Source organism: Leptodactylus fuscus, chromosome 3 (assembly GCF_031893055.1).
Source record: "Leptodactylus fuscus isolate aLepFus1 chromosome 3, aLepFus1.hap2, whole genome shotgun sequence".
Classification (NCBI taxonomy): domain Eukaryota; kingdom Metazoa; phylum Chordata; class Amphibia; order Anura; family Leptodactylidae; genus Leptodactylus; species Leptodactylus fuscus.
In genome coordinates this window covers 10,404,970-10,431,471 of record NC_134267.1, presented here as the reverse complement: position 1 = coordinate 10,431,471, position 26,502 = coordinate 10,404,970, and the positions used below count along the sequence as shown (strand labels likewise).

The following is a 26,502-nucleotide window of genomic DNA, read 5'->3' as shown; positions in this document are numbered from 1 at the left end:
ATCTATCTATCTATCTATCTATCTATCTATCATCTATCTATCTATCTATCTATCTATCTATCTATCTATCTATCTCCTATCTATTATCTATCTATCTATCTATCTATCTATCTATCTATCTATCTCCTATCTATCTATCTCCTATCTATCTATCTATCTATCTATCTGTGTAAGGGTGCATGCACACGGAGTAACGTCGGGCGTGTATCACAGCCATACACGCCGGCGTTACAGCAGACTGCCGAACACTTCCCATTCACTTCAATGGGAGCGCTCGTAACAGCGGCGTTTACGAGCGCTCCCATTGAAGTGAATGGGAAGTGTTCGGCAGCCCTGCTGTAACGCCGGCGTGTACGGCTCTCATACACGCCCGGCGTTACTCAGTGTGCATGCACCCTAAATCTGCTATCAATCCAATACTCTCTCTAACACATGTGTATGTATTTTCAGAGAGATAAGTGCTAATGAAATCCATTGATCACTTTAGTAAGAGCAGGGCCGTCCCTCGCACCTCGGAGTGACTTGCTTATTATGTTTTTTCTTTATATCCAGAGAAAAAGAATGTGCGAACATCACAGAAAAAAAATACTGTTGTGTTTCACACTGGTGAACAATCCTTAGTCATAGCTTGAAACGCGTCAGAGGTTTGTTTTTTTTTTTTCTCTGATGTGCGCCTATTCTTTTTAACCCTGTCCTAATAAAGTTCTATATGATCCCCCATTGCTGGAGTCCCCGGGTCCTGTATGTATTAAAGGTGCGCGGGAAGTTTTTGCTCTCACGGCTACACCTGCCAGTCTTGTGATGGCTTTAGCTTCAATGGCACCAACAAAGATGGCAACCACTATTACAATGTCCGGTCCCAGATTTTAGTACATATTATACTCAAATATTATTGAACAGTGTTATGGGCAGATTTACTAATGAAAATACACCAGAAATCTGGGGCAAATTCAGCCAAAAAACTTACATGCCCTGCAACGCATACAAATGTACTAGAGTTAACCCGAACTCCTGAATGGGTTAATCTGCTGCAGCGAGATATCCTATCACAGATGGCCACAAAAATCAGTGAAAAGGAAACAAAAAATGTTTTTCCAGTGACTTTTCACTGTTTTTTGTTGCCTTCTGTGATCAGATATCTCACTGCAGCAGATTAACCCATTGCAGACAGTTAGGTTAACTCTTCTACATCTGTGTATCAATCGCTTAAGATACTTGATAGTGATCTGTATTAGAGCAAGTATGTGGAGGTCAATCTACTAACAACTATGTCACCTTACCAAGCCACTTGGCACTCCCCCAATCACCTTTCTGACCTTCCACTCACGACCTGGGAGTACCTGGATTCATAAGATAATATGAAACTAGCATTATAAGTTTAATATATTTATTAACCCGAGTGGATCGGTACTAGCCACTAACCTATACAGAAATATACATCAATGGATGGCCAAGCAAATACAGATACAACCACAGTACAATACAGGAAATAAAATGGAAATAAAAGAGAAAACAGAATAAAAGAATGAATCCGTATTCCGGTTCATTGAGGCCCAGTATCAGAACCAGTGTAGAGGGTCTTCTTGTACAGAAGGGACACTCCAGCCATCAAACTGCCTCCTTGTTGAGTGACCAAGAATCTAGGTCTGTATGGAAGTAGAAGGCTGGTGTCTAATTTACCCATTAGGCCCCACATTGTGGCAAAGCCGCTTTTTTGATTTCAAATTTTGCTGCATTTTTAGAGCCAAACCCAGTAGTGGCTACAAAAGGAATGGGAAATATATAGGAAGTTCTTATATTTTTACCTTCAGCTAAACCCACTCCTGGCGTTGGCTAAAAAAAAAAAACTGCAGCAAAATCTGCAGCAAAAAAAGCAGTTTATTCGCAATGTGGGACCTCCATGACTATGATACTGATGACTTATCCTTGTCAAATCAATGGTGGCCCAACACCTGGCACTCCTGACAATGGCAATTGGCTGTTTGAAAGCTGTGGTGGAGCTACAGGACATATAGGAGTTATGCTTAGTGTACATTAGAACTGAACTACAGCTTGGCCAGGTGACCAGTGAGTGCCACATAGGAGAGTAGGTGATGTCACAGTACAGGGATAATACACACAGTGATGTCACAGTACAGGATAATACACACAGTGATGTCACAGTACAGAATAATACACACAGTGATGTCACAGTACAGAGATAATACACACAGTGATGTCACAGTACAGGGATAATACACACAGTGATGTCACAGTACAGGATAATACACACAGTGATGTCACAGTACAGAGATAATACACACAGTGATGTCACAGTACAGGGATATTACACACAGTGATGTCACAGTACAGAGATAATACACACAGTGATGTCACAGTACAGGATAATACACACAGTGATGTCACAGTACAGAGATAATACACACAGTGATGTCACAGTACAGAGATAATACACACAGTGATGTCACAGTACAGGATAATACACACAGTGATGTCACAGTACAGAGATAATACACACAGTGATGTCACAGTACAGAGATAATACACACAGTGATGTCACAGTACAGGATAATACACACAGTGATGTCACAGTACAGGATAATACACACAGTGATGTCACAGTACAGAGATAATACACACAGTGATGTCACAGTACAGGATAATACACACAGTGATGTCACAGTACAGAGATAATACACACAGTGATGTCACAGTACAGGATAATACACACAGTGATGTCACAGTACAGGATAATACACACAGTGATGTCACAGTACAGAGATAATACACACAGTGATGTCACAGTACAGAGATAATACACACAGTGATGTCACAGTACAGGGATAATACACACAGTGATGTCACAGTACAGGATAATACACACAGTGATGTCACAGTACAGAGATAATACACACAGTGATGTCACAGTACAGGGATAATACACACAGTGATGTCACAGTACAGAGATAATACACACAGTGATGTCACAGTACAGGATAATACACACAGTGATGTCACAGTACAGGATAATACACACAGTGATGTCACAGTACAGAGATAATACACACAGTGATGTCACAGTACAGAGATAATACACACAGTGATGTCACAGTACAGGATAATACACACAGTGATGTCACAGTACAAAGATAATACAGACAGTGATGTCACAGTACAGGATAATACACACAGTGATGTCACAGTACAGGGATAATACACACAGTGATGTCACAGTACAGGGATAATACACACAGTGATGTCACAGATCAGAGATAATACACACAGTGATGTCACAGTACAGGGATAATACACACAGTGATGTCACAGTACAGGGATAATACACACAGTGATGTCACAGTACAGAGATAATACACACAGTGATGTCACAGTACAGAGATAATACAGACAGTGATGTCACAGTACAGAGATAATACACACAGTGATGTCACAGTACAGAGATAATACACACAGTGATGTCACAGTACAGAGATAATACACACAGTGATGTCACAGTACAGATAATACACACAGTGATGTCACAGTACAGGATAATACACACAGTGATGTCACAGTACAGAGATAATACACACAGTGATGTCACAGTACAGAGATAATACAGACAGTGATGTCACAGTACAGAGATAATACACACAGTGATGTCACAGTACAGGGATAATACACACAGTGATGTCACAGTACAGGATAATACACACAGTGATGTCACAGTACAGGATAATACACACAGTGATGTCACAGTACAGATAATACACACAGTGATGTCACAGTACAGGATAATACACACAGTGATGTCACAGTACAGAGATAATACACACAGTGATGTCACAGTACAGGGATAATACACACAGTGATGTCACAGTACAGAGATAATACACACAGTGATGTCACAGTACAGAGATAATACACACAGTGATGTCACAGTACAGAGATAATACACACAGTGATGTCACAGTACAGGGATAATACACACAGTGATGTCACAGTACAGAGATAATACACACAGTGATGTCACAGTACAGGGATAATACACACAGTGATGTCACAGTACAGAGATAATACACACAGTGATGTCACAGTACAGGGATAATATACACAGTGATGTCACAGTACAGGATAATACACACAGTGATGTCACAGTACAGAGATAATACACACAGTGATGTCACAGTACAGATAATACACACAGTGATGTCACAGTACAGGATAATACACACAGTGATGTCACAGTACAGAGATAATACACACAGTGATGTCACAGTACAGGGATAATACACACAGTGATGTCACAGTACAGAGATAATACACACAGTGATGTCACAGTACAGAGATAATACACACAGTGATGTCACAGTACAGAGATAATACACACAGTGATGTCACAGTACAGAGATAATACACACAGTGATGTCACAGTACAGGATAATACACACAGTGATGTCACAGTACAGGGATAATACACACAGTGATGTCACAGTACAGGGATAATACACACAGTGATGTCACAGTACAGGGCTAAATAAAAAAAAAGTTCTGACGTGTTCCCATTATACAAGTTGTCTGACAGTTTGGTCTCTGCTTTCCTGAGATCAACTTGACAAAGATGTGACTTACATGAGTATTTAAGCGATGGAGAGCAGAGATAACAGTTATACACAGCCATATACAGTATAAGCCATCTTGGCAGTTCATGTGATCATTTTCAGCAAGAAGGTGACAGAGCAGCCTGTAATGTAGGAGAAAACATACAAGTTGCAGTATAGAAAAAAAAATTTTTTTAAAAAGTGAAAATTTAGTTTTTGCCCAAAACTGTTATATTTCAGTGAAAAAAATGTCCACCCCTGTGTCCTTAGCCTTTAAGATCCAACAATATTTTCTATTGTTTATTTCTATGTATTAATGCTGGGGAAGGGGGGGAGGGGGCATAAATGGGTGTGAATTGGCGCACTGTTGATACACTGCCCTTTCTTGTGAAATCAATCATTTTGTGTCTCGCTGACCACTTTTTACAAAAGCAGGTGTGTCAGGGAAGCGACACCTCGGCCCAACAAACTTATTATAACTTACGCCTATCGTGAATTATACTTGAAACTTTTCTAGTTCCTTATTGGAGTAGATTTCATTTCTGGCACATTGTAATGTACTAAAAAATGATTAAGAGGTCGGAGCATCTTATTAATGCACCTCACACCGGTCAGGGACTTAATTAAAGGGGTTGTCCACCTTTAGTCCAATGTTGAGAGACAAATGTTATTGATCGTATAATAAAAAGATATCCAATTTTGCCATCTACTTTCTGTATCAATTCCTCAAGGTTTTCTAGAATTCTGCTTGCTGTCATTAATTCAGCTTACTTCTAGTGGATACAATTCTGACCATTGTCATGTAATTTATGGTCCATGATCATGTGATATATGGTCCATTGTTATTATATACAGTCCATGGTCATATGATGGACACACAGGTGCACAGCTCCTTACCAGGCAGATATCTGAATACTGTGCTGTGACTGTAACAAGCTGTGCACCTGTGTACATTCACATGACCATGGACTGTATATAACATGACCATGGACTGTATATAACATGACCATGGAATGTATATATCACATGACCATGGACTGTATATCACATGACCCTGGACTGTATATCACATGACCATGGACCGTATATCATATGACCATGGACCGTATATCATATGACCATGGACTTTATATCACAAGACCATGGACTTTATATCACATGACCATGGACTTTATATAACATGACCATGGACCATATATCACATGACCATGGAATGTATATATCACATGACCCTGGACTGTATATAACATGACCATGGACCGTATATCACATGACCATGGACTTTATATCACATGACCATGGACTTTATATCACATGACCATGGACTTTATATCACATGACCATGGACTTTATATCACATGACCATGGACCGTATATCACATGACCATGGACTGCATATATCACATGACCATGGACTTTATATCACATGACCATGGACTTTATATCACATGACCATGGACTTTATATAACATGACCATGGACCATATATCACATGACCATGGAATGTATATATCAAATGACCATGGACTTTATATCACATAACCATGGACTTTATATCACATAACCATGGACTTTATATCACATGACCATGGACTGTATATAACATGACCATGGAATGTATATATCACATGACCATGCACTGTATATCACATGATCATGGACCGTATATCACATGACCATGGACCATATATCATATGACCATGGACCGTATATCATATGACCATGGACCGTATATCACATTATCATGGACCGTATATCACATAACCATGGACTTTATATCACATGACCATGGACTGTAAATCACCTGACCATATGACCATGGACTGTACATCACATGACCACAGTGAGAATGTTATCCACTAGAAGTCAGCAGAATGAATGACAACAAGCAGAGATCTAGAAAACTGTGATGAATTGACAGAAATTATATTGGAAAATTGCACAACTTTTTATTATACAAACAATATTAATATATATATAATATAATTGGTCTCTCAATAATGGTCTGAAAGTGGACAACTCCTTTAAGATTGGCATAGGGAATGCCAGTCTTAATAAATTCCCCCCATTATGTAGTAAGTTCTTAAGCTCCCCCTAGTGGTGACTTCAAGCAGTCAGAAGTTTATCATTCTTCTCTATGACTAGGCAGGGGATTTGGATTTGTGTATCAGATACAGACAATCTGGGAATATATTACTATTATTCTGCACAGACATTAAGACTTATTTACATGAACCTCGTGGTGTTCAGGGAGTATAGTGCGGGTGCAGTGTCTGTGTCGGCCCTTTAAGCCCTCTTTATAAATGTTCTAGCACTCCGTGTTCTTATTTTATTGTGTATAACCAACGCTGATTTCTGTTTAATAAACTGCTCAGCTGGAACTCATTGCCTGTTCCCTGGATAGGATTCCTTTTTTAGCCCAGCTGGTTCATCTGTCAAGGCCCTACCCTGCACGCCTGAAATATTTTTACAGATAGTTTTCAATGCCTCAGATAAGTTGACTTAGCTATGAAAAGTCTCTCCGAACCCCACCGAAAAGCCATTTGTCACCGCGGACATGGACGACTCGTTTTCAATCATTTTCATGATTTCGACTTGTAATATAATAAGACAATACGGGGAATGTATAGATGGGACGTTGCGATGTCATGCTAAATACATATACAGATATTACAAAATGGGATAAAACAAGGGGAACTTACTACTTTTAACCCCTTAACAAGCAAAGCACAACATTTGACATTGCGCGTTTCGGGATTTTTAATCTGCAGCGACAGTCAGGGACTCGTGAAGGAAATCAATCTCTTCTTCCTTGTCTATTGTTTTGTGCAAAGCTGTGAATAAAGTTGAAGAAGCATCAGATACGACGTAGGTTTGCAAGGAAGAGGACTTCCCTGAAATGCCCTAGGAACAGATTAGTTTGGTGCATGAAATCTAAGGTACCCCCAATGTTTTCCCCAGAGGCCATTGCAACGCAGGATGGACTTGGCTGCTCGAGACCCATAAAGTGTCAGACAACAGGTGCAGTGGCAAAGTAAAGATGAAACCAGTTACCTATAGGAGGACAAAGGGAGTAACAAATTAACCAAGGTCGTACCAAGAGAGTAAATAGTAGCCAGAATCAGTTCAAGTCCAAAACATCAAAACCAAGAAGCTAAAGCCAATTCCAAGTCAGGAGGTAAATCAGGAGGAATAGCCAACGGTCAGTATGGGATATGAGTATGACAAGTCTTTCTATCAGCAGAATCAGAGCCAGTGACGTAACTAAAGTCTTGTGGGTCCTGGTGCAATCTTTTGTCCGGGGCCCCCTATCTCATCCCTACAGTGAATTCTTGATAGTGATGGTTACGACTGCTAAGGAGTTTAGTCAACCTTAGTGTGGTTTGGGTAATCTGTGGGTCTCCTTGGCTTATGGGCCAGATGGAAGCTGCAACCTCAATACTGATGCCAGTGCTTATGGGCCCCCTAAGGCTCCTTGGCCCCACCGTGACTACACCCCCTCAAGTTATACCCCTGATCAGAGCCCAACTGCACTAGGCAATTACAGGCAAAGACTGAAGTTCACTTCATGCGGCACTTAAAGTTCTAAAAGGCTTTGGAGACCAAGGCAGAGTTGTTTGTTTGGTGGTCATTGAAATCTTAAAGGGGATATCCAATTTTTTAAAAAAAACAAATTTAATTAGGCCGGGAGAAGTGAAAAATTTTTCTAAAAAAATTCTCACCAGGAGCAACATGGTGGCTCAGTGGTTAGCACTGCAGCCTTGCAACGGTGGAGTCCTGGGTTTGAATCTTGGCAAGGACAAAACATCTGCAAGGAGTTTGTATGTTTTCCCCGTGTTTGCGTGGATTTGCTCCCATTCTACAATGACAGACTGATAGGGAAATATGTAGATTGTGAGCCTGTCCCCGGTGCTCCGGTGTCTCCCAGCATGATCCGGTCCTGCAACTCTGCTGACACCAATCATCAGAAGGGATATGGGACATCACAGCTGGCAAGGACTTACAGCAAAAGAAGACTGCCGAGCAATAGGACCGGCCTGCACCGATAGGACACCGGAGCATCGTGGACAGGTGAATATTTTTTCATTTTTTCACCCCCCCAAAAAATTTTTGCTGGACAACCACTTTAAGGCGGTGACTACAAACAGCATCTAGTATACCGAGACTCCTGACAATATTATTATAGCTAAGTAAATAAAAGAGAAACAAAAGAGAAACCAAATAATGTGAATCTATATAATATAATAAAATCTAATAAATAATACAAAATAACAAAAAAAGACAATAAACAAAACAAAAGCTCGCAATGAACAAAAACACCGACCTGTACCCATGTGAATGTTATCCTCTGTAGGATTTCTGTAGCTCGGTGTGACTCCGTATTTTCAGACGGAGATTTATTTATGTCATGAGCTATTGTGGTTTAATAGTCAATTGATGTTATTGTTGAGGAGCCAACCTTCTGTTGACACGTGGTTACGTCAGCTGCCAGCCTGGGGGTTATAACCTTTGTTAAACTAAAAAAAAAGAAGTCATGAAAAAAATAAAAAAAATAATAATAATAATGAATAAATTAAATATTTAAGTAATAATAAAAAGAAAATATAAAACAAAAACATAAAATAATAACATGTGTGAGCTCTGTGATATAGAGGTTGAGTTGATTTGTATCAAGATTTCAGGGGTATCCTAGTAGAGATAGTAAGAGTCCTGCTGGCCCCACCCATGCACAGGGATCATCCTGTCAATCATCCTCGTGGGCGGAGTAAACAGGATGCTCTCCTTAGGACAGAGAATAAGGAGAACTTGAGAACAGGTATGTTTTTGAGAGATTTTTATTGGGGTGGAGATGGCCTTTAAATCCATAATGGTTCATTCTTAGATTAATTTATCATAGAATTATTAGTTGGAAACTTTTTTTTTTATTCCATAGGGTGTAACAAAGATCTTCTCACAAATAAATAATCTTATTAATCTGCAGTTATTGATAGCAGATGTCTCTTCATCTCGCCCCAGTGCTCATTGACAAACACTGTCTAGTGTCTAGGAAATGTGTTTGTTTTCTGCGCTCTATTCAAGGCAGCCATATACAAGATCATTGTCATCCATGATGGTGCCAATCGATTGATGGTGGGATCGCAATCCACCAAGAACAGATCCGATGATGTGTCCTATCAAGGGACCAGGTTAGGAAAAAGATAATTAAAATGTGCAAATTGGCAATTGATGGGCTAACTTTTGAGGCAGATGGGATCCTACTGTGTGCAAACAGTAGTTTGCAGAAATTTCTGGACTGGTTTTGACCCAGGATCACATGATCAGACCCAGCAACTGATACCCAGTGAGCCGTCCTCCTCTCCCGTGTTCACAGGTAGTTACCTCGCAGACTAGATCATTGCAATAGTATTGCCAGTCCCCACAGTGCAGTTAACTAACTACCTGTGAATGGAGGAGAGGAGTCGAAATGAATCTGGGGCGAGGCGCTGCTGGTTCTGGCCACTTTTCCCGAGGTCGGAACCAGCTCAGAATGAAAGAATTGTTCACATAATCCTTTTAAGACAACTCTTGAATGCTACCCTATTGGAGGGCTGCATATAATAATATGTTTCCATTATATGATTCTGTATTTTTATAATCTGTAATAATCCTATTTACCGTATATACTCGAGTATAAGCCGACCCGAATATAAGCCGAGGCCCCTAATTTTACCAAAGTAAAACTGTGCTGAAAAATTTGGCTCATACTCGAGAAGATTTGAGAACTGATTTAATAAACAATGTTTATCGGCAGCAAAAATGTTCTCGTGATGTCTGCCACTGAACGTCAACAGGCCGATCACTGGTTATCCGGCAACAGGGCCGGAACAGGCAGGGAAATTGATCCCAGGTCCAATTAGCTAGGGGTGTAAATGGGCACATGATGAGGACATCTGGTAGTCTTGGCTTTCCCCTTACTCCTGCCTGTGTACCTTCCAGTTACAGCAGCGGGAGGTAATTGCTAGCTGTTGTAACTTGAGACAGTCAGCAGCTCTATCAGGACTCATGGAAGAAGGAGCAGAGGGAGAGACTTGGAGAAAGAGACTCTGTGCAGATAGCAATATAAAAAACAGCAGAAAAAGATCACAAGGTCCATCTAGTCTGCCCTTCTATTATTCCCAGGACAGACGGGTTTATCCCAGACATGCTTACATTCACTTACTATAGATTGCCCAACCACATCTGCTGGAAGTTAGTTCCAAGCTTCAACTACTCTTTCAGTGAAATAATATCCCCTGACATTGCTTTTGACATCTTCTCTCTCCTCCAAACACAGATCCTTTCCAACTGCTGCGATATGACAGCTCTGTGGGAGAGATAAGTTCAGTATGTGTAATGTATATGAGTGTTTGTGTAATGGGTATGTACAGTATGTGAGTGAAATGTGTCTGTGTGTTATTTGTATGTATGTCTGTAATGTGTATGAATGTGTGCTATGTGTGTGTGTGTATATATATATATATATATATATATATATATATATGTTTCTAAGTCTATCTACTGGCTTGAGAAAATGCTTGGACGTAAAATGGCCTGTGGGCTTGTGGTTCTGGCCTCCTTGGTGTTGTCCTGTTTATGGGCCATCCAGTTTTCTTCTTCTGTGTTGTTGCTGTGTACTGTTGTTTACGGGGCTGAGCAATGTCACAACTGTGAAGTTAAACAATGGCCTCCCTCTTCTGTTCCTGTGGCCGCAGTCTGTGATATATCGCGAGGCCTAATGTTCAGGTGACCAGTGCCGATAGGGATCTCTTCTTCTGATGGATTATTTGTATTCATGTGTGTAATGTGTATGAAGGTGTACGTATGTGTGTATGTGTATATGTATGTATGTATGTATGTATGTGTGCATATGTGGGTGTATGTATGTACGTGTGTAATATGTATGAATGTGCGCTATGTATGTATGTATGTGTATATTGTGTATGAATGTGCGCTATGTATGTATGTGTGTAATGTGTATGAATGTGTGTTATGTATGTATGTATGTGTGTGTAATGTGTATGAATGTCTGATATGTATGTGTGTGTAATGTGTATGAACGTGTGCTATGTATGTGTGTGTGTGTGTAATGTGTATGAATGTGTGCTATGTATGTATGTGTGTGTGTAATGTGTATGAATGTGTGCTATGTATGTGTAATGTGTATGAATGTGTGCTATGTATGTGTTTGTAATGTGTATGAATGTGTGCTATGTATGTATGTGTGTGTGTAATGTGTATGAATGTGTGCTATGTATGTGTAATGTGTATGAATGTGTGCTATGTATGTGTAATGTGTATGAATGTGTGCTATGTATGTGTTTGTAATGTGTATGAATGTGTGCTATGTATGTGTAATGTGTATGAATGTGTGCTATGTATGTGTAATGTGTATGAATGTGTGCTATGTATGTGTAATGTGTATGAATGTGTGCTATGTATGTAAATATGTGTGTGTAATGTGTATGAATGTCTGCTCTGTATGTATGTGTAATGTGTATGAATGTGTGCTATGTAAGTGTTTGTAATGTGTATGAATGTGCTATGTATGTGTAATGTGTATGAATGTGTGCTATGTATGTGTAATGTGTATGAATGTCTACTCTGTATGTATGTGTAATGTGTATGAATGTGTGCTATGTATGTGTAATGTGTATGAATGTGTGCTATGTATGTGTAATGTGTATGAATGTGTGCTATGTATGTGTTTGTAATGTGTATGAATGTGTGCTATGTATGTATATATGTGTGTGTAATGTGTATGAATGTGTGCTATGTATGTATATATGTGTGTGTAATGTGTATGAATGTCTGCTCTGTATGTATGTGCAATGTGTATGAATGTGTGCTATGTATGTGTTTGTAATGTGTATGAATGTGTGCTATGTATGTGTAATGTGTATGAATGTGTGCTATGTATGTATATATGTGTGTGTAATGTGTATGAATGTCTGCTCTGTATGTATGTGTAATGTGTATGAATGTGTGCTATGTATATGTTTGTAATGTGTATGAATGTGTGCTATGTATGTATGTATGTATGTATGTGTGTGTAATGTGTATGAGTGTGTGCTATGTATGTGTAATGTGTATGAATGTGTGCTATGTATGTGTAATGTGTATGAATGTGTGCTATGTATGTATATATGTGTGTGTAATGTGTATGAATGTCTTCTCTGTATGTATGTGTAATGTGTATGAATGTGTGCTATGTATGTGTTTGTAATGTGTATGAATGTGTGCTATGTATGTATGTATGTATGTGTGTGTAATGTGTATGAGTGTGTGCTATGTATGTGTAATGTGTATGAATGTGTGCTATGTATGTGTTTGTAATGTGTATGAATGTGTGCTATGTATGTGTAATGTGTATGAATGTGTGCTATGTATGTATGTGTGTTGTAAGCCAATGGCCGGCCAAGTAATGGAGGGGGTGTACATCTCACACAGACTACTAAGGTGGATGAGATGAGAAAACTCCAGAAAGAACGTTTCTCAGCAGATAACTATTGTCTGCTGAGGGTTATTTCAGAGTTCCAGTTACTGGGCTGGATTTTTAGGAATGGCAGGTAGGTTGGTAGTGAGACCTGTCATTCCACCCTTCTCCAGTCCAAACTTTTGGGATGTTCCGGCAGCGACTCAGCTGCAGAGAGTCTCCTCGTCAAGGAGGCTTAAGAAGTCAGCTCCAGCAGCAGACTGGGGCAGAGCTTGGCTGGAGAGCTGAAAGAGAGGTCATATTATTGGAGCTGTGTCCTGAATGATTCTCCTGGCTTTTGATTTCTGTGATTCTAGGTGTGGTAACCTATTCTATGTTTAGTTAGCGCCCGGCAGGGCAGGGATTTATTTCTGTATTATTTCCTTTTGTTGCTGCACTACCTTTTTTTGAGTGAAAATAAACTCTACCTTTGTTTTTGGACTAAAGAAACTGAACTTGTGTGTTTATGCCACCCCACCTAGCAACCCCAGACCCTGACAGTGTGTAATGTGTATGAAAGTGTTCAATGTATGTATGTGTGTGTGTGTAATGTATATGAATGTGTGCTATGTATGTATGTATGTGTGATGTGTATGAATGTGTGCTATGTATGTTTGTGTGTGTGATGTGTATGAATGAATGTGTACTATGTGATGTGTATGAATGTGTGCTATGTATGTGTGTAATGTGTATATGTGTTTGTATTTGTATCTATGTGTATAGAATGTGTGTATACGTCTGTGTGTGAGTTTATGTGTAAATCATTTAGCAGTACTATTGATGTATGCAGTTCACACAATGCGGTGAGCTAGGCATGGCACACATTTGGTGAAGGAAAGACTTGTGTGCAACAATATAATACCTCTATGCCAGAAAACGGGTGCTGTGTGTGTAATTCTCTGTTCGGAATTAGTGTAATATTCTATATTATTATTATTGTGATTTGCCTAAAGCCGTCGTTGATTCATCTGTTTGACATTTAATTGTTACAATCTTTCACGTCAGTAGACGAGAGCTGGGGAAGATTTATAGGCGACTCCTTAAGGAGCAAGGATTTAAGCGGAGATAACAAATTAATGCCCATTAGCGTTTTCCATGCTTACGTACTCGGGCTAAACCTGATTGTAATGTAGCCGCTTACAGTTTAGATATCTAACCGGCTTCTTGTTAAGCATCATTAACTGACAGCATTCATCTACTTCCAGTCAAGCCTAAAATAGGAAATCCAATAAAGGTTTGTAATGTAGCCATTACCAAGTGACTGGCGCGAGGCCAGCGCTAGATAAGATAATAAACTGATTGAGGACTTACGTATCCCATAAGATAGTAACATGCCGTGACCTCTGCTCTATGGTCAGATGGCGTATAGCGTAGGGGTCTGGTTTATCTGTATTTAATGCAGAGACATAGGCTGTGGTCTTTAAAGGGAATGTACATCAGAAATTAACAAGTTTTTGGAATTTTTGGTGATATATATTAAAGTTGCAAAGACCTCAGGTTATAATTTTTCATGATATAATAGTCTTTCCTGGGTCTTTGTAACTTAAAGGGGTTGTCCAGGATATTTTAGTATGTGGCAGGAGGCCAGGGATGCCAAAAAATATAAAAAACCCAAAACATATTCACCTGCCCCCGATGCTCCAGAGTTCCAGGACGCTGACTGGTGCCCTTTGTGCCCTGAGGCTTTTCCGGATCCAACTCCGACTCTTTCAATCCTTTATAAGGCTCCACTCTACTGATTCTAAACCCACCAATTCCAAACCATCATTTCTGTTCTTTTCAGCACAATTTTAGTGATTGCTTGGAAGATTGGGAGGGGATAGGGAGAAGATTCCTTCTGTCCCAGAATCAATGGGGCCCCCAAAATGACACATCCACCCCTGTGTATAAACAGTTATGATAGAAGGTTCACAATGTAAGGCGATGCGTGAGCAGGAGGGGGGGGGGGGAGTTGTTCCCTTTTTTACCTGCTCTCACTTTAGACGCTGGGTAAAAGCCAATTATTTTGAGTGGAATCAAGTTTCTGTGGAGTTTATTTGGCACTAACAGTGACTCGAGTCATCACTTGCATCTCTGATCTCAAACATAAAAGTTGTGAGACATTAGGCAATGCCAGACTACAAGCTACTTTGCTTATTCATCTTTAAAGGGATTTCCCCATGAACATCTTATGATGAATATTTAATCTCGGAGACAATTAAAAGTTGTAGCAAATCTAAATCATTTAAAATTTTGCAGAGTTTTAAAGATTGTAAATGGATACGACCATTGACCACTACATGTATGAGAAGATAACCCGACCACAATAAGGACATCATGGCTGGTTATCAGGAGGACACTACATGTATGAGAAGATAACCCGACCACAATAAGGACATCATGGCTGTTTATCAGGAGGACGCTACATGTATGAGAAGATAACCTGACCACAATAAGGACATCATGGCTGGTTATCAGGAGGACGCTACATGTATGAGAAGATAACCTGACCACAATAAGGACATCATGGCTGGTTATCAGGAGGACGCTACATGTATGAGAAGATAACCTGACCACAATAAGGACATCATGGCTGGTTATCAGGAGGACACTACATGTATGAGAAGATAACCTGACCACAATAAGGACATCATGGCTGGTTATCAGGAGGACACTACATGTATGAGAAGATAACCTGACCACAATAAGGACATCATGGCTGGTTATCAGGAGGACACTACATGTATGAGAAGATAACCCGACCACAATAAGGACATTATGGCCGGTTATCAGGAGGACACTACATGTATGAGAAGATAACCTGACCACAATAAGGACATCATGGCTGGTTATCAGGAGGACACTACATGTATGAGAAGATAACCCGACCACAATAAGGACATTATGGCCGGTTATCAGGAGGACACTACATGTATGAGAAGATAACCCGACCACAATAAGGACATTATGGCCGGTTATCAGGAGGACACTACATGTATGAGAAGATAACCTGACCACAATAAGGACATCATGCCTGATTATCAGGAGGACACTACATGTATGAGAAGATAACCTGACCACAATAAGGACATCATGGCTGATTATCAGGAGGACACTACATGTATGAGAAGATAACCTGACCACAATAAGGACATCATGGATCATTTTTTGACAAGTCCAAGACCATAGAAAGTTTCTGCATTCATGGTTGTATCCATTGATAACTGATCAGACTGTCATTACTTAGATGGTTAGAGAAAATTTTTAAAAATTCAGCAAAATATTTAATTATCTATATTTGCAAAAATATTTAGCTTTTAGTTGTCTATAAATTTAAATCTGGTTGTGTTCATGGTAAAACCCTTTTTACATCCATCTTTGCAATCATTTTTTTATTTCTTCAACACACCTAAAATATAAACATGGGAAGAATATGCAAATTTGTCTTCCATGATGTAATTAGGAAGACAGCGCCTCAGTCATGCAGCCCAGTAGAGGGCGCTCCCTTTAACATCATCCCCTTAACCCTGTCTAGAAGCCTCTCACCTCTGCCAAGTCAGTCTTCTCTGCGCCGAGCTGAAGAGATCCAATAAGATCGAAACAGCTGTCCTCAGCTGAGAGACTGTACTTGGTAAAATCCCACATTATTGCATTGCAGCAAAGACTTCTGGGAAGGTCGGGCATGAAGTTAAAGAGAGCGCCCTCTATTGGGCTGAATGACTGAGGCACTGTCTTCCTAATTACATCATGGAAGATAGATTTGCATATTCTTCCATAGGTTCATATCGGTGCCAGTTGAGAGCTGTACCGCTAAAACAGTGACTACCACTGGACACCAGCAAACCCCATCGACAATATTGGGATCTTCTGGGTGTCTGCTGTTTTCATACTGAAAGCAGCGGGTTTGACAGCACATCACAAAAAATGTACCATGGGGCAAGAAGAGGCAAAGTATTTGGGGTACACAATTGGACGAGGCGTTATTAAGCCTCAAATAAACAAGATTAAGACCATTTAGAACTGGCCTAGGCCAATAAACGGGACATTTTTGGGCTTAACTGGCAGCCATGTTTCACCACCCTGCACTCGCCATGTCCCCCAGCACTGGTTTACTAGTTTGGGTTTCTAAACAGGGGAACTTATAACTTAGAAATTAACCCCTGACATTCTTATGGGCTTTGTTTTTACAGCGTTCACTGTGCAACCAAAATGACCATGTTTATACAGGGTTTTTTTTTTGTACAATTTAAAGGGATTCTACCATTTAAACACTTTTTTTTCTCCCTAACATGTCGGAATAGCCTTAAGAAAGGCTATTCGTCTCCTACCTTTATAAGTCGTCTCCGCGCCGCCGTTCGGTTAAAAATCCAGTTTTTGTTGGTATGCAGATGAGTTCTCTTACAACACTGGGGGCGGGCCCCAGCGCTCAAACAGCACTGGAGGCGTCCCCAATGCTTCCAGAGAACTCTTTAGCGCCGCCTCCATCTTCTTCTTCTGGAACGAGGTCTTCACCGCATCTTCTTCCAGCGGTGTCTTCTAACTTGTAGGCCTCGGGCCTAAGGCAAACCAACTGCGCATGCTCGTGGCCACAAGAAATATGGCCACTTACGCAGTATTGGAAGTCGACATTTTCTCGTGGTGAGCATGCGCAGTCGGCTTGCCCGAGGCCTACAAGTTAGAAGACACCGCCGGAAGAAGACTCGTTCCAGAAGAAGATGGAGGCGGCGCTAAAGAGTTCTCTGGAAGCATTGAGGATGCCTCCAGTGCTGTTTGAGCGCTGAGGCCCACCCCCAGTGCTGCAAGAGAACTCATTTGCATACCAACAAAAACTGGATTTAGCACCGAACGGTGGCACGGAGACGACTTATAAAGGTAGGAGACGAATAACCTTTCTTGAGGCTATTCCGACGTGTTAGGGAGAAAAAAAAAAGTGTTTAAATGGTAGAATCCCTTTAACCTCTAAGCCCTGGTTCACATCAGCATTCGGGTTCAGAGAATTCGCTTGGGGACCCCCTGAACGGAAACCTATATGCATTAAAAAGCGGTTACCTAAGAAACCACCCAGACCCCATAGACTATAACGAGGTCCATGTGGTTTTGGCTCGGTTTCCGCATGAAACATGTGGAGAGAAAAGTGCTGCTTGCCATGGTTTTTGCCACAGCGCTTTTTTTGATGCAGGACGTCCCATGGGGCCTTACCCTTAAAATGTTTTTTTAAATGAGTCTACCATCTGTGTGTGTCAGTTTGATATTGACATTGGATCTATTAGACTCAGTTTCTGGCTGGTCCAAATAGGCTTCGGCTCATAGCAGAGCTACAGGCCATGATCAGGTTGTGGGAGAAGAAGGGCTGGCGGAGGGAACCCCATTCCTCTGTCTAACTGCGTGACATGCTGTGGTCACTATTGGGTGTAGGGCATTACTGTCCGTCCCCAGAAGTTGTGGCCGCTGATTGCACAGATACATTGGTAATGGCCAAGTGATCACCACCACGATAGGGCTAGCAATGCGCTGCTGAACATTAAATGGCCTTTAAATATGTTCATCATGGAGTAATAGTGGGGGTGCACAACTATGGACTCTTATCCCCTATCTGCAGGAGATAAGTTTTCGATTTCTGGGGGCCCTGTTGGCGGGTCCCCTAGTGATCAGAAGGATGAGGGACCAAAACCCCATATAATTCTATGTGGAGATTACAGTCCCAGCAGCTCCATAGCAGTGATTGCAGCGTTGGTCTCTTAGGCCCCTTGCAGATGACTATGGGCTATCTGGTTTTTCCCGGGTAGCACACTAACCCATTCATTCCTGCGGGCCTGTGCACATGGCCGTACATTACATAGATCACTGTGTGGGGTGACAATCCGGACCGTACAATTCAGAATGGAACACAGAACTCTATTCCTGTCCAGTTTTGAGGTTGTGCTTCCGTAGCCCCCATTCATTCAAGTACAGCCAGTGTACATAGATAACATCCGTGTGCTGCCCGTGCCATTCAGTCATGGCCGTGGCCTGCACATGATAGCACACAAGGGCCCTGAGGGAGACTTTCACACCCCCATCCCATTGACTAGACGCTACCAATCTCATCCTCAAAGGAGCGTGTCCACAGTTTTAGGAACACCCCGCCAGGTGCCAATTTATCCATAAATTTCCAAGAGGAATAACAGAGGAACAACACACTCTACAAGTATAAGAAGAGCTGCTCCAGATTACTAATATACAAGTATTTATTATCACAGCCATGTCCGGAGAGGTGACCGATCTCCTTTAAAAGGATCCTATCAATAAAAATGAATTTTTTGTCCCTACTACATAGGAATAGCCTTAACAAAGGCTATTCTTCTTCTACCTTTAGATGTCTTCTTTGCGCCGCCATTTGGTATAAATCCCGGTTTTCGTCTCGCAGCACTGGGGGCGTCCTCAATGCTGCAAAAGAACTCTCCAGCACCGCCTCTATCTTCTTCACGAATGGGGTCTTCTTCGCATCTCCTTCCGGCGGGGGCTTCAAAGTTCTAGGCCTCGGGCAAATCTGGCTGCGCATGCCCACAAGAAAATGGCCGCTTACTTACTGTGTAAGCGGCCATTTTTCTTGTGGCCGCGGGCATGTACAGTCGGATCTGCCCGAGGCCTACAAGTTTGACCCCAGCACCAGAGAACTCTCCAGCACCGCCTCTATCTTCTTCAGGAACAAGGTCTTCATCGCATCTCCTCCCGGCGGGGGCTTCAAAGTTCTAGGCCTCGGGCAAAGCCGGCTGCGCATGCCCACAGGCCACAAGAAAATGGCCGCTTACTTTACAGCGCCAGAAGACACAATGAGAGGCCATTCCTGAAGAAGATGGAGGCGGCGCTGGAGAGTTCTCTCGCAGCATTGGGACCGCCCCCAGTGCTGTTTGAGCACTGGGCCCCACCCCCAGTGCTGCGAGAGAACTCATTTGATTACAGACAAAATCGGGATTTATACGGAACGGCGGCGCGGAGAAGACATCTAAAGGGAGGAGAAAAATAGCTTTTCTTAAGGCTATTCCTACGCGGTAGTTAGAAAAGATTAAGTTTGCATGCTAGGATCCCTTTAAGGTCAGAGTTCACGTCTTAGCCGAGTCTAACGGGCAATAATATGAAGAAAGAAACTTCAGACTGAGTTTTTATTATTTTATTTCTAATTATTTCCATAAATCTTCCGGTTTCCTCAAGAACTTCTGCTCCTCAGACAACAATCCCGTCTCCAGCAATAACAATCCAGCCAAACAGAACATCATGTCCTCAAGCTTGGCTAAGAACCTTCCCTCTGCCCCTTCTCCCCGCCCAGGTCCTCCCTGACAGACAGGCAAGGCTTTAGATGTTTCGGTGAAGACGATGACGTCACCCCGGCAGTTCATTGGCCAGTGATGATCTCATGTTACATCCGGGCTCCTCGCCTCCTCCCCCTCCTCCACTCCAAAGCTTCGCATTGAGGAAAACAACATTCACTGCGCTTCTTGATTCTCACCCTAGCTTTGAGCCCACCTCCAAATCCTATGGGCCCCTCAGCCCGTCCATCAAAAACCCTCCACCAATCAGAATCCAAGTTCAGAAGACCGCCCCTTACTCGGTGACAAACAAGGTTGGTTACGTCGTTGACGGCTATAACTCGCTTCAGCGCTTGTCGACGCTTTCGGCTTCCAAATTTTAACCTTTGCGCGGCTGTTGGACGTAAAGCGAGGCGTCATCCTAAACTGCCCGCGGTCCGGGCAAATATGGTGAAGAAATAGCAGCGCGGCAGCGGCTGGGAAAACTTCTAGAAGCGACAGCCAATCAGGAGAGGCGGAATTGGTAACGTCGCTTTTTGACTGACAGGTGTCCTGACCAATGGGGGGCGGGTTTATTTCAGGTCTCCTCCAATCAGGGTGAGGACGGCGTTATCTCGCCCCATCCCCCACGCCGCTGCGCTCGGTCGTTGGAGGAGAGGTGTCGTGCTCGTTGAATGGCCGGTGAGACGTCATGTCAGTTGTGAGGCCCTTGGCGCGCCTGCCCGTCACTATGAGGCAGTGACTACGGCGGTGCTAGCGGCTCCCGGTGGTTTCCTCGGGGATCCTTCATTTTAACCTTCGTTTGGCCCAAGATGTTCGCGGCGGTTTCCTCCCTCAGTGTGGCGTCAAAAGTCGTCCGAGTGTGACGGGCGGCGGGGCGGACAACGTGCGCGGCTGTGTAGGGAGGAGGCCTCTGTAACTTGTGCTGGTAGGTAAGTGCCCTTAGTCCCCCTCCCCTGAGGTCACAGCCATGGCCTCACCCGGGGTCACCCGTAGCCCTGGGCCCTGTACAGTCACCTCACACACCTTAGGCCTTGTTCAGACTGTGCATCTGTACAAAACGGACTGTTTACTCATCTACATTGTCTTATCCGTTTTTCCCATCTGGCTGCACTTCCTGGTTTCACTTTTTTTTTTTCTTTTTCCTACAGTGTTTCCTAGCAACAGATCTGTGAAAACCTTAAAGGGATCCTATCATTAAAATCAGTTTTTTTTTTCTTCCTACCATGTAGGAATCGCCTTAAGAAAGACCATTCGTCTCCTACCTTTAGATGTCTTCTCCGTGCAGCCGTTCGGTAGAAATCCCGTTTTTCGTCGGTATGTAAATGAGTTCTCTCGCAGCACTGGGGGCGGGCCCCAGCACTCAAACAGCACTGGGGGCGTTCGTAATGCTGCGAGAGAACTCAACAGCAACGCCTCCATCATCTTCAGGAACGCGTCTTCTTCAAACTTCTAGCCCTCGGGCAGAGCCGACTGCGCATGCCTGCTGGCCACAAGGAAATGGTAGCTTACAAGACTGTGTAAGCGGCCATTTTCTTGTGGCACACGCATGCGCAGTCGGCTTTGCCCAGGGCCTAGAATCTTGAAGACGTGATGAAGAAGATGGAGTTCTCTCGCAGCATTGGGGACGCCCTCAGTGCTGCGAGATAACTCATTTGCATACAGACGAAAACCGGGATTTCTACATCTAAAGGTAGGAGGAGAATAGACTTTAAGGCCAATCCTGCAGGAAAAAAAATCAATTTTAATGTTAGAATCCCTTTAAAGGGGCTCTCCAGTTGGAACAAGTTACCAAGTCGTTTCCTAATCGGTGACCCCCATCTGACCTCAGGAACAAGGTTGCGTTACCGTACAGACCCCGGCCATTCGTTCTTCGCTGTCACTGGCGGTCCCCATTCAGATGAATGGAGTGGCGTGAACTGCATGGCCAGAACTGGGTGCCAAACACCCCGGTTTTTTAGATCACAGGGGTCCGAGTGGTGATCAGCAAGTTGCCGCTGATCCGTTGAATTGTGGGTAACGCGCTCTAACTGGAGGACCGTTTTTAAAGGGTTTGTCCAAGACTTAGGGAAATTGGATACTGATGACCTTTCCACCGGATAAGGTCGTGGGTATGAAAACAGTGAGGTACGATACGTGGACCTAGGACAGATCTGTAAGGGGCCACACGGTGGCTCAGTGGTTAGCACCGCAGCCTTGCAGCGCTGGAGTTCTTGGTTCAAATCCCGTCAAGGGCAAAAAAAACATCTGCAAGGAGTTTGTATGTTCTCCCCGTGTTTGCTTGGATTTCCAAAGACATACTAACGGGGGGGAAAAATGTACATTGTGAGCCCTAAATCTGTCACTGGAAGCCGTATACAGCGGGAATCCGCTCCGCTCCTAGTCAGGTGAATACATAACCTATACTAAGGATAGGCAAACCATAACAGATTAGTAGGGGGGTTTGAAACAAAAAAAAAGGGGGAGGGGGGATTCCAAAAATATCCCTATATGAGTACCTGGTCTGACACCCTTCACCTGCCAATACACAGAATGCAGCAGGAAGCAGAGAGCGCTGTTCTGTGTACTGGTCAGACCAGGTACTGCAGGTCAGCTCCAATTCATTTGAATCGATGCAAAGCTGTCTCAGATTTGCCACTACACAGCACTGTCTGCTTGCAGCTCCATTCTGTGTATAGGCGGCGGTCAGACCCCTCCACACGTCTCGTATAACGATATTTTTGCATCCTCTATTTAGTTTCATGGATGCAGCTAGGATGGAAGTGGTGCATGCTATGGCTTTGTCATCAGCGCCATTGATTGTAATGGATCCTTGCACAGTCCCTCTGACACGTGAATGGCTTCCACCCTGACTTAATACGCTTTGACTAAACCCTTAGGTTATGGTGTGCCGAACTAGCTTTCTGAATGGGTATAGGGGCTTCCAAATTCTCCCCGACAGCTGAGTAGGGAAGGACTAAACTATTACATTTCATCTTCCTAGTGTTTTTATACAGTTTTAAGGGTCTGTCCACACATTTCTTTTCCTTTTCGCGCAGGCTAGCCGTGACGGGACGCCAAAGCAATGTATCAGCACTCCGTCGTGGCCTCCCGATTCAGCTCGGATGAATGGGCCGAATCGGGTGATCCTCGAGCCACGGACCCCGCAGCAAGATCGAGCAGGACGCTTTTTTTTCCGTGTCCTGCTGCGAAAAACAATGGGAGGTGGATTTGGGAGGAATCTGCTCTGGATTCTGGGACGAAATCTGCCCCAAGTTCCTCTGTGTGAACTGACCCTTAGGCCGGGGTCACACCTGCGCCCGGTCTCTGCTTTACGGGTTTCCATCTTTTGCTCGAGAATCTGGACAGGGGACGGAAGCCCGGCAGGCAGTTTTCAAACCCATTCACTTGATCACCCGTGAGCGTCTTCTGCTCTCAGTGGCGAAACTGGTTTCTTTTAACTGGACACACAGTCGGACATGCAGGACGGAAACCAGCAAAGCGGAGACCGGGCGCAGGTGTGAACACGCCCTTAGGTGATCATGGTTGGCCAAATGAGAAAGCTTGACCTATGTTATGGTCTAGGTCTACAATGGCGAACGCTACCCAGTACCCAGGGGCTCCCAAGTGTCTTTGTTTTTTTTGTTTTTTTCACTAAGTATCTTTGTAGCCCTTAAAGGGATTTTCCTGGCAAATTATATTCATGACTTATCCTTAGGACAAGTAGTCCCCGTCAGATTGATGGGAGGGCCAAGACCTGGAACTTGCACCAATTCACTGTTATCAGCAAACACTCTGCAGAGAACAGGGACATAACCAGATGGCTGTATTCTCTGTGCTGTGGCCGTGCTGAGTTACTGCAGCTCAAGTCCTATAGAAGTAAACTGGAAGTGAGCTGCAGTAACTCAGCACGGCCACAACACTGAGAGCAGCGCCGTCTCTGTCCTACTATTCTGCATGTTGTGGCTGGTAGAGCCCGGCTGTTCTGATATTAGGACAGGTCATCAATATCACTTTCCTGGAAATTCCTTTTAATACGCTATTCTATTCTTTACACTAAAGTTTCCCTTTTTTTTTTTTTGTCTTTCGAATGGCGACCCCACACAGGCCAGGAGGGCACAGTCTTGGCACCATCATTTGGATGAGAGTTAATCCCATCTTAGAAGCGATTTGCCGAGATAGAAATAGCCCTTCTAGTGCTCGGCCCACACAAGTCACGTCACCAAACACACGTGTGTGACTATTTCAGAAGTATTTTGGCTTTGTCCCCACCCCCAATACGCAGTCGGTTCATCTGAGCGTGCATGTGTTCATAGCAGGAGGTCAGCAATAAATTGTTTTATAAGCCGCAAAGTATAGGGTGAGATAACATTGAAAATACCCCAATTCGGGGAGCCACATGGTGGCTCAGTGGTTAGCACTGCAGCCTTTGCAGCGCTGGAGTCCTGGTGTTCAAATCCCGCCAAGGGCATAAAACCATCTGCAAGAAGTTTGTATGTTCTCCCCGTGTTTGCATGGATTTCCATCCCATATTCCAAAAAAAGACATACTGATAGGGAAAAATGTACATTGTGAGTGCTATGAAAAGAAAAAAAAATACCCCAATTGTTCTTTCCTTTCAGACACCTTCTAGGTAATGTTGGACAAGCCCCATACACGTAAGGTAGTCGGCCGCTTCTTTCCAAACCTTTGACATGTACGGCCATCCCAAGACCCTGGCTGATGTACAGGATTCATGACTCGCTAAAGAGCATTAATTTATTTTTTTTATTGGTTTGTTTTCAGTGATGTTTTCTGGGTAGAATAGCGCAGCCATGGAAACAACTAATGAGATGTGTGAACAGGGCCGAATTTCAGAAAGACTTCTATGAGGCTACCTTTAGAGGTAGGAAGAATTAAAGGAGTTCTCCATGAATGCCGTCCTGTTGGCCTCTCCTTATCGACCGCTTTTTGAAGAGGTCATGGCCGCCTTATCTTCCAGGCCAGTGACCTCCCGGCCAGTGCGGACATGGCCTTGCTGCAAATGTCAATGAGCTGCATTAAAGCCCCGCCGCTCTTCTGTGTATGGTGCTGTTCATGGTATGATTGGAGGGAGTTTAGTGTCAGACCCCCACCAATTTCTTAAAGATTTAAGGATAGGCCATCAATATCCTAGTCCTTGGAAACCCCTTTAAGGCTGAGGCCTCGCATTGCAGAAAGGCAGCTTTTTCTTTTTGTTGCAGTTTTTTTGAGCCAAAGCCAGGACTAGACTGAGCAGAAGTTAGAAGTATAAGAGCTTTCTATATGTTTCTGATTGCATTTGTACCAATTCTTGGCTTTGGCTCAAAAAACCGTAACATGGGGCGAGTTATTTTACTTGCTATTTATGTTACAAACAGGTAAATAGACTGGGGGGAGGGGGAGTTGGGTTCCATCCAGAATGTGGGGCTGATTTTGGTCGGCTTCAGATAAAGCTGGTCTTACACGGCCGTAATGATTTTGCAGTCTGCAAGTTGCTGATGAGCAACATAGACACCGCAGATGCCCGGAAACTGCCGCACTCGCCCATAGAGTTCTACTGTCGAGTCCGTGCAGTGTCGCAATTCACGGCCATTATGGACATGTTCTATAAATTGCGGACCACGGTTGCGGCCTGTATAAAGTATCCGGTGGTATAAGAGGCCACATTGAATATAATGTGTCCGCAATTGAAAGCCCTCAATTGCGGACTTGCGTTGTGGTCGTGTAAGAGCAGCCTAACTGTGTGTAAATAAATGTCCCATTACCATCTATATGCGACTTGCACTCAGAATTCCAAAAAGTTTGGATTTTCTGAAAAGTTAAAGTAAGGCCGTAGACTGCGATGCGGTGTAATATGGAGAGGAATTTGACTCAAAGTACTGTATAAAAAAAAAAAAAAAAAAAATTTCTCAAATCTGCCTCCCATCATGAAACTGCTCTGCGAGGCCTCTTGCCCGGTTTTGTATAGGTATGACCCGAAACAGAGGCCCAGCTTTCCACCGCTGGTTCCCCAGGGGCTGTATCTTGAGGCCGTAAATTTATTTCCAAAATATGCGCTGAGAACCTACCCTAAATGGCTGCGTTTCTGGTTGTCGCATCTATTTACGTTTTTTATGTAGATTGTGAGCCACCTATAGGGATCACAATGTACATTATTTTAATTTTTTAA

General features: G+C 43.0%; 1 protein-coding gene across 7 annotated transcripts in view; it reads left to right on the top strand.

Annotated features, from left to right (window-relative positions):
* PPM1B (protein phosphatase, Mg2+/Mn2+ dependent 1B) overlaps positions 1-26,502 on the top strand; it is a 60,422-nt gene that overhangs the window by 11,891 nt on the left and 22,029 nt on the right. Inside the window, exon 1 of one of the 7 annotated variants that reach the window (XM_075267040.1) lies at positions 20,564-20,668. The exons of 1 other annotated variant lie outside the window; for it this stretch is intronic. The gene's annotated coding sequence lies outside the window, so the exon portion shown is untranslated. 5 more of the 7 variants (XM_075267039.1, XM_075267037.1, XM_075267036.1 and 2 more) reach the window with 5 other exon arrangements.